The sequence below is a fragment of the Pinus tabuliformis genome, chromosome 4_1, assembly GCF_031772625.1.
Source record: "Pinus tabuliformis cultivar Carrire ecotype Pingquan chromosome 4_1, CPIR1, whole genome shotgun sequence".
In the NCBI taxonomy this organism is placed as follows: Eukaryota; Viridiplantae; Streptophyta; class Pinopsida; order Pinales; family Pinaceae; genus Pinus; species Pinus tabuliformis.
The window spans coordinates 933,557,940-933,570,830 of NC_142303.1; positions in this window are offsets into that span (position 1 = coordinate 933,557,940).

Genomic DNA, 12,891 nt, shown 5'->3' on the forward strand with positions numbered 1-12,891 from the left:
GATATATAAAAATAAATATTGACCCATGGTTTTAAGAATCCATGATATTGACCCATTATATTCATGTAGAATATAACCTGTTTCAGGGGGACTTAAACTAACCTAGATCCATCTTAGTTTGATGTTATATTTAGATACATAATTAGTTATTTAGTTGTAAAAAATGATGGCATTGAATCCATGTAGTTTGTAAAGGTAATTTTTTTATTGATATGGGCATTTATTTGGATACGTTAGGAGGTGCGGGAAATATTATGAAAGATGTGATTATTACATTTTATCTAATAGTTTTCGGTACCTCCTCTATTTTTAACTAGGTTATATTGCATAAAACATATTATAATATTCATTTTACCCAATATTTCCCCCAAAACTAGTCTATTTATTGTAAAAATAAACAAACTAAACTATAAAATTAGGGGGGAAATATTGAGTAAAATGTAATAATATTACATTTTAATTAGTATTTCCCTCCACCCAAGACAACCTTTTGTTGGGTGCAGATAGTCATAAATATTGGGTAACATATAATATTATAATATTATATTTTATCCAATATTTCTCCTCACCCAATTCAATATTTATTAAAAAAATTCTTTATATTTGAGGTTTACAAATAAACTTAAAACATTTGGTCTGGCTATGGTAGAGATGATGTAATCTTTAACATTTTGACATGGTAACAATAAAATAAAAAATAAAAAATTAATAACTATGTTTATATTTATATTTATAATTAATTTTAATTAATAATTAAACCAGTTTAGATCTATTTAAACTCTGGATCTACCAAGCACTGAGAGGGATCGAATCTCTTGAGATGGGAACCTCTGTTAGAATAAAAAACTTGTTAGATCTAGTGTTAAGATAGATCTAGGTTGGTGATAACTTAATCATATTATTTTGATTTTATATTTCAAAATAAGAACATTTTATCATTTCTTTAAAGACTTGAAAATTAATCCAGAAAAAATATTTAAGAAACACATATTACAATTTGTAATTACTTATTTACATATCATTAAAAGTTTCTTATTCTCATATTCTACAAGCATGGGCCAATTTTTCTTTTGATGAAACCATGGTTTTCAAATTATACAAATTCTTTGAGAAGTTCAATATTAGATCAACATTATTAAAAAACATATGAATTATGAGATAAAACTAGACAGATTTTCATGATATTTAATTAAATATTTAGATAATTGTCTTCTCTATTTATCATATAATTGAAAAAATTGCCGACACGTCTAAGTTACCCGACTGGGTTTATCATTAAGACAAAATAGATGAAGAGGTTCTAATCTAACATAGATTAGAAAAAGCGAGGTAAAAAGAAAGTAAAAAATCACACTTAGAAAAGTCAAATAATTATAATGAGTCAACTAATTAGAAATAAATAAATAATAAAGACACTGACAAATAAGTAAAGTAAATTAAGAATAAATAATATAATATAATAATTAGATTAAATAAAAAATTCGTATATTAAAAAATAAAAAACTAAAATTAAAATTAAAATTAAAATATAATTAAAAGGTAATAAGAAAAATAACTAAATAAAATAAAATAATATAATACATATAGAGAGGGGAAGGAAAATAGAACACACCAAAATTCAAGGAATAAGAATAAATTGAAATAACATTATTTAAATTAAATAATAAAATAAAGAAATTAATAAAAAATGAAATAAAACAAAAATGCAAAAAATTTAATAAAAGTATATAAAAAATTAATTATAATAAATTATATATGAAAAACAATTTATATATGAAATGAATGATATGAGATAATAATTATAAAGAAATAAAAAAATTATAAATAAAGAAAATAGTTAAGAGTAAAATTAAAATAAATTAAATAAAAAAATAAAACTTTATAATTAAATAATTATAAATAAATAATAATAAATAAATTTAATTATATATATATATATATATATATATTAAAAAAACACGAAAATAAAAGGAAAAATGGAAGGGATTAAGCAAAAAAAAATTAAGAATTCTCTTTTTTATTTTCTTTATTTTAATGTTAACCTTAACTCTTTTCCTTATGATGTTTTCTATTTCTTTATAGTTATCATTCATTTCAAATATGATTTATTATTCATATATGAACCATATTATATATATTATTTAGTTTAAACAATAGTATTTAACTTTATCTTTATTCCTTTGAAATTTTGTTTTATTTTTATTTTTTATTATATATATTAATTATTGATAATTTAATATTATTTTATTTGGTTATTTTTATTATTGCTTTTTAGTTACATGTTAATTTTAATTTGACATAATCTCCGCTTATTCGATCAAAGCATAAAGCAGCCTTGAGCAATATATAAACCCCCCAAAGTCGGAAGGTGAAAGAAGCAGGACTCGAAGGCTGGGCAACACATCTCCCCCCGTGGGCCGGACAAGATCTCCACGTCATTTTCTTTCTTCAATTGGCAAAGCATATCTGGTACAGCACAGGTAGTTCGTTCGTTCGCCCGTCCGTCAGTTAAATCCGTGCCAACATCAACAAGAATGGCCAACAAACAATGCCCTACTGGAAAGGCAAAGGAACGCTCTGATCGGATTTACTTATTAGTCTGCCGAGTTGGCTGGCCGGTTAGGAGCGGCCAAAGGCAAATTCTTAGTCTTCTGGGTGGGGGAGCACGCTTGGATAAAGAGTTTGTGATTCCTTCTAAGAACCCGCAGGGCAACACAGGAAGGATATCAGCCTTTCGAACCTTTAGAACAGCAGCTGTTTAAAGAGCGCTCTAGAAATAAAGAGCCCTGGAAAGAGTTTAAAGCGGAGCCCTTGTGAAAGAGTTTAAAGAGGTATATTTTTTATTTAATTTATTTATTATATTTAATTTCTCTTAGTTTACTTTATTTACCATTTAATTTCTTAATCTTTTTATTATAATACTTATTTGTTTCTAATTATTTTATTAAATTGAATTATTATTATTATTTTATTTTTCTAATTTTTTTTTTTCTTTTTAATGGGCTCTTTTTATATTCATGTCAAATTAGAACCTCTTCATCTATATAGTTTTGATGATGAATCACAATGGATGGTTAGAAACGCCTCAATAATTTTTTTCAATTATGTGATAGATCCCAAAGACAGTGATCTAAATGTTTCTACTCATAGAAGCCTCCAATCAAATATTTAATGAGATAATTAGCAAGTTCAAATCCATATTTTATTTGAGTAATTTGTACATATATAAAAATGATTTAAATTGGTTAGTCATGATATTAACCCCATCCCCATGGGATTTAAGAGTTTCATTTTATTAATTTATATTTTTGAAAAACATGTCTAAAATGATGCCTTTAATGGTTCAAAAATGGTTTATTTCTCCTTACTAATGTAAAGGTTTTTTGAGAAGAAAAAATTAGTCTTTTCATGGTTGATTAATTGGGATATCTCTCTCCTCTTCTTAGTAACTTTTTCTTGGAAATTTGTTTTCATATTTTAGATCGGGATAATTATAAACTATGGTTGATCCAAATTGGTTCAATATATTGTTTGTCATCCATCTCGATCCATATAGAGTGGAAAAAGTGGAGGAATCAGCTCACGGACCATTTTTACTCGCGGTCCAGTTTAGTGAAACGAGGTCTGAAAGCTTCTGGGAGTGTTTTAAGGCATCAAACGATGTTTTATGGGGGTAAAAAATTTTCGCTCTTGCGTGACACCTTTTCATGATATTCTACACACGTAGACCTTTCAACGACGTGAGAATACCATCAATCAGGGTCCGTATGCAAAAGTTATACCACTCAGAAGTTGACCTTCTTTCTTTCTCATCTACAGTCGCGTCAACCTCCATTATTCATGGATCTTAAAGTTTAATAAAATGTAACAGTGTCCATTGTGATAAATTGTCTAGTGAAATACCCATAGCAAATTATGAATCAATAATTTTTCTCTTTTTCTAATGATTAAATTGTAATGTCTCATCACTCTTAAATATTTGTTTATTTACACATTATTTAATAAAAATTCTTATTTGAAGAATAAATAAAAAATTCAATTTTAAACCATAAAAATGCATCCCATCATAATGTTCTCTTTTAATCTCCATAATCCATCCATATAGTGACTCAACTAATCTGCATCATCCACCCATATAGTAACTCAACTATTAAATCATAGTTTCATTATATATCCTTATCCAGGATGTCTTTTAATATCCTTCTTAATTATGGTGTTTGGCATGCTGCATGAAGTGCTTCCCGACTAGAGTCAGTGTCTTCGTTCACTATGCTTATTCTACTTACAGCTCTGTTATGGATAAGGGCTTCAGATGCAAGTTGTTGTTTCACTTTTGATTAACTTAATATTTGTCAAAAGTAGTTCTTTATAGACATTATTGTTGAAAGGTGACTTTGGTGGAGTCGCTTTTGATCAAACGGAAGAGAGCTAATAAATCTTGATTTTCTTTTGATTAATTACGACCCCAAGTTTGTTCAAGCAATAATATTAATCGAACAATCCCATCCTTCAACATCCCACTTCGTGATATGATACTTTCACTAATTATATACACTTTAACATATTTATCCATAAAAGTAGGAATTATAACTCCAATAAAGAAAGTTCCGATGTGATGTATCACCTTAGGGAGGAAAAAAATAATTTATAATAGGGAAAGATTTGAGATAACCATGGCTTCTCATTATTAGATTTATAATGTGAAAGTTGAATAAATAGTTATTATTTTATTTTTATTTTTCATTAAAGATAAATAAATAAATGTTAAAATATTCTCTTAATTTAAGTACCCCGTTATGATCATAATATAGCCTTCTCAATGATTGATATTATTAACATTAATATGATTAGTGATTGATATGATTAGTGATCCACCTTTTAGGAACACTTATGAGTAATTAATAGAAACGTCTATCCAGTACAGTACCCCCTTCAACATGACCATTGTATATTCACACTTTGTAATCCAATATTATATGTGAAAATATGAAAGGAGATGAATCTTATATTTCATAGATTTTCTTAGTGGAATATGTCCAAGCAAGCGAGTAGATATTCTTCATATTATATGGATATATAACCCAATTTTGTACACCAATATTTGGTTTAGCTTATATGGGGAACAACCTGCACTTTGATCACATACTTTCACTTTTGTCGTTTTTTAATAATTTCAAACCTTCAGATTACACATAATTGCGAAGAGATTATTTTAAAGAAAATGACTCCTAAAAAGTAGTTTGATATATGGCAAATGGTTTGGATTCAATAATTTGGAAAGTATTAATAAATTATTAACTTATATGTATTATAAAATTCAAATTTATCTATATATAATTTATTATAATTTAGTTATTAATAAATAATAAAGAAAATAGTTGCAATGGAGCTAGTCCCCATTTTTTAAATTAGTATAGGAAATTCAGCGTATGTAAACTTACACATAACAAATTTAAGTGTTGGAGCTTTTTATATATACAAATCTATTTTGTATTATTTGTATTATTTATATTATTATTAAGTTATGAATTAACTAAATTATAACTTTATTTTAAAATAATAATAAGCTAAATTTATATACAGATTAGAAGAAACATGTAACAAGATTCTTAACCATAAACATTTACCCCTACTTTATCATGGAGATTTGCTACAATACCATAAACGAATACTATGGCTTATCATTACCACATGCTCAAAAACCTATAAGTCATCCCATACGACACTTGCTTACATGACATTACTTTTAATTACAAAAGTAAATTAAAATGGAAAAGAAAAGGGATAACTTGTTTGAAAATAAATCTCAACATTTAATTTGTATATACTATTAAGCCACCATGCTTAAATTTAAATATACTAAAATCTAAATCTTGTGTGACAATTTTGTCAACCTATAACTTTTTTTTTTTCTCGTTAAGACTATGCTAATCTATTATGTACATAAACATGAAAACAGTTACAGTCATGCGGTCATGTTGCCAGAAGCCAAGAATGGCTGGATTGACAATAATCAGAAAAACCTCCCACACCTGTGCCATAGCTTCAAGACAAATCACCCACGCAGGGGCCCTAACACGTAGACAATTCACCTGCGCAGGGGCATCACCACTGAGATAAATCACCCACGCAGGGGTATCACCATTGAGAAAAACCACCCACGCAGGGGCGCCACCATTGAGACAGAACACCCACACAGGGGCGGTAAACCGATTAGGAGCAGCAAAAGCGATAATTGACATCCCACGCAGGGGCACAAAAAGGAAAAAGAAAACTATCATATGGAGCCCTTGCATGGGCATTGACAAACATTGAACATGAAAATTCTCGAACCACACAGGAACAACGACAGTAAACAGAGGGCCATGATAACAAACGAAGCAAAACATAAGAGAACCTGAGTAGCGCCTGAAGGGGAAGACCGGAGCGAACGGACTCCTATTCGTCTGGTTCCTCCTCGATGATCCAGCACATTCCTTCCGGGAGAGGGTCCCATGCGGCTTTATCCTTCTCAGGCGGAGGTGCTGCCTGAGTCGATGGCGGAGGTGCTGCCTGGGTCGAAGGTGGAATGTCAGCATGCTCTGGGCGGTCCTCTGGCAGACCCTCAGCGACCCCAGAGCTTCTAGCTTGGTACGGCTTTGTGCTGGGCGGTTCCTCGCCCTCTTCCTTCGGTTCTTCCAGAAAAAGGACCGAGACATGGGCGTTGATGCGAGAATTGCCTTGAGAATTTCTGAAGGATAAGACCGCGGTTCCAAACGCAGGTAGCGGAGCTGAATCCGGATTTGGATCGCTGGTGTCCAAGAAGTGGCTCGACTGAATTGGATTAGCCTCGGCCACTTGGTGGCATAGACATCTACAGCAGCGGGAGGGGGGAGTTGCCGCTGAGGGGCGAGAGTACCCGCCTCTGCTGGAGCCTCGACGGCTGAGGAGGCACTGTCGGGGCTTGACCATGATGCCACTGTTAGCAGGAAAACAAAACAGAGCAGGATAAGAGGAGACAGAGAAATTGAGACCTGAAACCCCCTTCTCAGACCTGAAACCTCTATCAATTGCTAGAGGGGCGACGTGAGCTCCAGCTCTGTGAGCCGTCGACCATAAGCCCACTCCCGAAATCTGAACTCAACCCAACACCTGACCTTCCCAAGCCTCACCATTCTTATGCGCCTCTGTTCTTCCTCGATCTCCACAAGCCATAACTGCACACTGAATGCTCGATTGAACGTCGGACGCAGCAATGAATTGCCATCCCAAATCACCTCTGCACCCACGCTTGAGTTCCATGGCGGCGGTTCGCAGTTAATGTGCGTCTTATGCATGGGGCTGCCCATGGTCACCATGTGGCACCGCCTTCTCCGCTGTCGTGTCACCCGCATCCGGGGTGTCCACCTATAACTTTACAAGGGTAGATATAATCAATTTTTGTAGAACTCTCATCATTTGAATCCGACTCACAATTTATTATACATAACCAGATTGTTTAATGAAAAAAATAATAAAAATATAGTCATCTCAACATCACCTTTGTAGTGCTCTCCCATGTAGACAATTATTATAGTCAAATATGAAGTTCTATTATGATTATACCTCTTTTATAAAGCAGGAACAATACAATTGTCTCACGGAAGAAATAGTTGTGTATAATAATAGTTTTGTGGAGTCATGGATATGTGTGGAATAAATCATGTGTGAAAGATGGGGTATGTGTGGGAGAATGCCATGTACGGAGGAAATGCATGTGCGGAAGAAGGAACACATACTTTATTCTACACACATGGATTTTGGCTTCGAATATCTTGTTTGTTTCATTGATAAATTTGTAACAAAGACGTGATTTTTTTTTTTTAAAGCTTCACCCTGAGTAAATTTGGAATACATATTCACACCATCTATAATTATTTGAAAAAGTAATGTATCACCTTGTTTTCTATTTTGGTTGTTGATGGTGGGGATGCAGGCTTTAGAGACAATCTCTCTAGTCGTTCAGATAATTCTATTATGGCTTGGTCAATTTCTGTCTCTCCTATCCTGGGCGCATCAGTCATTAATTATTCTAGCATTTCTTGAATAACAAGTCGCCGTATATAACAACTCTTCTCTAAATTCTCCAGCAATTAAGCCAACGCATACCACCAGGACATATAGCAGACTTATCTCAAAATCTGAATCGATATTCCTCAAGCATACAACCTGGACACATATAGCTCGCTGCAATCTATATTAACTGGACATATATACGTATTCACTGAATCGCCCATTAATTAAAAATTAACATTACAGAACATATACCAATAAAGCTTCCGCTGCGCCAGTAAACATACAGCAAGCATGTAAATAACCAATCTTCAAATGGATCTTAAACATACGCATACAATATACATAGCTATCCACTTACACCCACGGTATGTCCTCCCTTCTTCTTTCTGATCGGCGGCAATTATAGGCTGGCACTATCATGTACAAAGCTCAGAACTCATGGACCGACGGATATACATATCCACTTGCTATGCTGTCTCGTTGATATATATATAGTTCTGTAATTGCCCAAGCAACGAGCTTCTTTCATTTGAATCAACGGTCCTCAAGCGATCACCAACACGCCATTCAAAAAGAAATCTTCAGATAACCAAGGCTTCTGCTCTTTTTGGATAGCAAATAGACCGAAGTTACGCAAAGTTGCATGGCTTCAACATTTGATTGAACGTAGGACTACACGTTCCTGCTCCACTTAACCGAGGTTCTTTTACCAACGGACTCATCGTGATACTAGGCTGTAAGATCACATATAAAAGATTCCAAGTCTCTGCGCCGGTATATGAACAAACAACGATAATAAGTTGCAGGTATATCATTCAAATATATAAACATAGGTAAAATCTTGGAAACCAAAGGCATGGCGCAATCATAAGCTGTATGTCATCAAGCAAGAAAACTAATTCAATTATGAACGCACAATGATTGCGCATGAGGGACCAAAACAAATCATTTCAACACACATAATTTTATTCCACAGTGTTATGAGTATGTACATGACAGAGAACTGAATTGAATTAAATCCGAGCGCATAAGTTTGTTCTTTAAAATATGCTCAAGGCGCTCTTTCCTCTCCCGCTGAGAGATTTTCTGCCTTTTGTTTTATGATCAAAATAGGCATTTTATCCTTATCTTTTACAAAAGCCAGCTTTTCCCTTTTCCCATAATGATTTAAAGCATGAAGCTTTATTCCCTCTCTTATCCTAATTTTAACTGAAAAACATAGAAATTCTATCCCAATTTTTTCTCCTAAACTATTTCCCCCCATATCCTTTTATTTAGAAAAAGAATATTTACATAATCTGCTTTATTAAAATAACAAAATACTAAAAATTATCACACCCCCCTTTTCATGGTCTTGATGCTCCCGCATCAGACTCCCAAGGTAGAAAAATTTCATGATCTCCTGATCATGTGGTTGGACCTGTGGATGCCTGGATCCCATATCTTGTGCTGCAAGTCATCATGTGCTATTGCTTGCTGTCTTTCTCCAGGTTTCCATATCTTATGTTGCCTTGCTCCGCTAGCTGCACTTTCGCAATCTTCTGCTGTCTTGCTTTTGCTGCTTCTCCTTTGTTTTGCTGGTGTTGGCCTCTTCCAGGATACTGTAATCATCAACTTTCTGATGCTTTCAATCTCTTGGTCCAATAAATCTTTCAGTTGTTGATTCCTTACTTCTATGTTGGTCTCTGTTCTGACTGCCACCCTATCATCCACCCTCTCTTGTCTTCTGGAACAGAGAACTTCTTTTCCTTTCATTTGTCTGTTCAACTGAGTCAATTGTTTCTCAGGACCGGCAACAATACCTGCATTCACAAAGCACATGTTAAAATTAAAAACATAAGGCTCCTGGGCCTTATCTCCTTTTGGCAATGATTCAAGTGGTTGCTCTGTTTTGTCCTTCTCTTCTGCCAGCATATCAGCATGCTGATCCGAACTCTTAGCAAAATTCATGCCGCTATCCATGATGCCTTCTTGCTCTTGTCCCTTGTATTGAACTTTTTCACTTGCAATCTCTCTGTCATATCTTGGATTTTCCAACCAGTGCTCTATCAATGCAATTTCTCTATAGCATTGTTGCAGCATTTCATCATCATTTATAGTCCCTGCATTCACACATAAACTGTCAGTTTGAAAATCACAGAGTTCAACAGTCTCAACTATTGCTTCACTTGTCCGTGCTACAGACTGATCTACTTCTTCTGCATCCATAAGAACTTCTTCTTGTGCTGTAGCAGCTTCACGAGATTGCATATCCTCCTCAGCTCCTGTAACCATATCAAAAGTATCAGCTACATTATCCAGCTGGTCTGGCTATACCCAATAACTCAAAAACTCATCAATGATCTCCTCTTCATGACTCAACGGTGTACTTATCATCTGCTCCAGGTACTCCTTTTTTCCAAGTAACAGAGTTCTTGAATTAATCTTCTGTCCCAGCTCATATTCTTCTTGCAGAGGCAACAATGTATGATTGATACCATCCTTCCCAAACTTGTAAGTTTTTCTCTTTCCATCATGCATGGCTCCTCTGTCATACTGCCAAGGCCTTCCAAGCAATATGTGACACATGTCCATAGGCATCACATCACAAACAATTTTATCCTTGTACTTGCCCACTTGAAATTCCACCTCACACTGTTCACTTACCAACAGTTGATGTCCCTTCTGTAACCATGACACCTTATACGGTGTTGGATGCTTCGTTGTTTTCAGCTTCAATTTCTCCACTACATCTGTAGATACCAAATTATCAGTGCTGCCACTATCAATAACCATCTGGAAACATTTCCCTTGCACTTTGCACATTGTCCTGAATAAAGCTTTCCTTTGCAGCGGTTCAGCAGCCACCTCCTTCATTGGCTTCAGTAAAACTTTACTAACCACCAGAGATTCTCCTCTTTCTGGTGCATCTTCTTCCTCTGTTACCACTGCCGCTGGTGCTTCTTCTTTAGCTGGAGCAACAACTGCATTCCTCTGCTTTATGTCTGCATTCTCTGGGCACTCAAAAGCTCTGTGTCTCGGCTTGTTACATCTGTAACATCTTATCTCTCTGCCTGCTCCTCTACCTCCTCTTCCTCTGGAAAAACTCCCTTTGCCTCTTTCATCACCTTCTCTGGGTGCATGTGGGGTTGAGCTATTGCTAGCTCCTTCTTTAGGTGTTGTAGATCCTCCTCTACCACCTTGACTTCCTTTTCCTCTGAAAGTCTCTTTCCCTCTGGCAGACTTCTTCCTTATGAGTTTTTCCTCAGCTTTCAGCGCCAGCTGATAAGCTTCCTCTATTGTTTTAGGAGACAACAAACTGATCTCATCTTGAATGTCCATTCTGAGGCCATTCATGTATCTAGCCACCTTCTCATCTGTGTCTTGGGCTTCACCAGCTCTTATGCTTATTTTATAAAACTCTTCTGTATACTCTTTCACTGTTAAAGCTCTCTATCTAAGATTTTGCATTTGTCTAAACAATGTTTGCTGATAATTACTGGGCAAGAACTTACCTCTTAACTTTGCTACCATTCGGCTCCAGTTCTTGATTGGCTGCTTACCAAGTCTCTTTCTTTCCGCCTGCACGCCATCCCACCAGAGTGCTGCATGGCCCTTTAACTTGGTGACGACAAACTTGACTTTCTTCTCATCTTCTGTTTCTTCGTAATCAAAGAATTTCTCCATGCTGTTAATCCAGTCGATCAGCTCTTCTGGATTCAATCCTCCTTGGTATATCGGTACTAACTGGTTCCATGGTCTAGCTGTGGACTTCAACACTGACTGAAAGAACTTCATCTCAGGAGTAACCTCTACAGTTTCCTCTTCTTCAGCAGCTTCAATTTCGGGCTCACTGACATCTCCATCATCTATATTCCTATCTGAAGTTAATGCATCCACTTTAGTTCGCAGCTCTTCTATGGTTGCCATTAGTTTAGCATTTGTAGCAGGTCATCCTCTTCCACCATGTCCTCATCCTCGTCCTCTTCCAACTCTGAAAGCCATCCTTCTTCTTCTCCTGAGATTCAGTTCAATGCTAGTTGATGGCTCTGATACCACTAATGATGGTGGGGATGCAGGGTTTAGAGACAATCTCTCTAGTCGTTCAGATAATTCTACTATGGCTTGGTCAATTTTTGTCTCTCCTATCCTGGGCGCATCAATTATTAATTATTCTAGCATTTCTTGAATAACAAGTCGCCGCATATAACAGCTCTTCTCTAAATTCTCCAGCAATTAAGCCAATGCATACCACCAGGACAGATAGCAGACTTATCTCAAAATCTGAATCGATATGCCTCAAGCATACAACCTGGACACATATAGCTCGCTGCAATCTATATTAACTGGACATATATGCGTATTTACTGAATCGGTCATTAATTAAAAATTAACATTACAGAACATATACCAATAAAGCTTCCGCTGCGCCAGTAAACATACAGCAAGCATGTAAATAACCAAAATTCGAATGGATCTTAAACATACGCATACAATATACATAGCTATCCACTTACACCCACGGTATGTCCTCCCTTCTTCCTTTTGATCGGCGGCAATTATAGGCTGGCACTATCATGTACAAAGCTCAGAACTCATGGACCGACGGAGATACATATCCGCTTGCTATGTTGTCTCGTTGATATGTATATAGTTCTGTAATTTCCCAAGCAACGAGCTTCTTTCATTTGAATCAACGGTCCTCAAGCGATCACCAACACGCCATTCAAAAAGAAATCTTCAGATAACCAAGGCTTCTGCTCTTTTTGGATAGCAAATAGACCGAAGTTACGCAAATTTTCATGGCTTCAACATTTGATTGAACGTAGGACTACACGTTCCAGCTCCACTTAACCGAGGTTCTTTTACCAACGGACT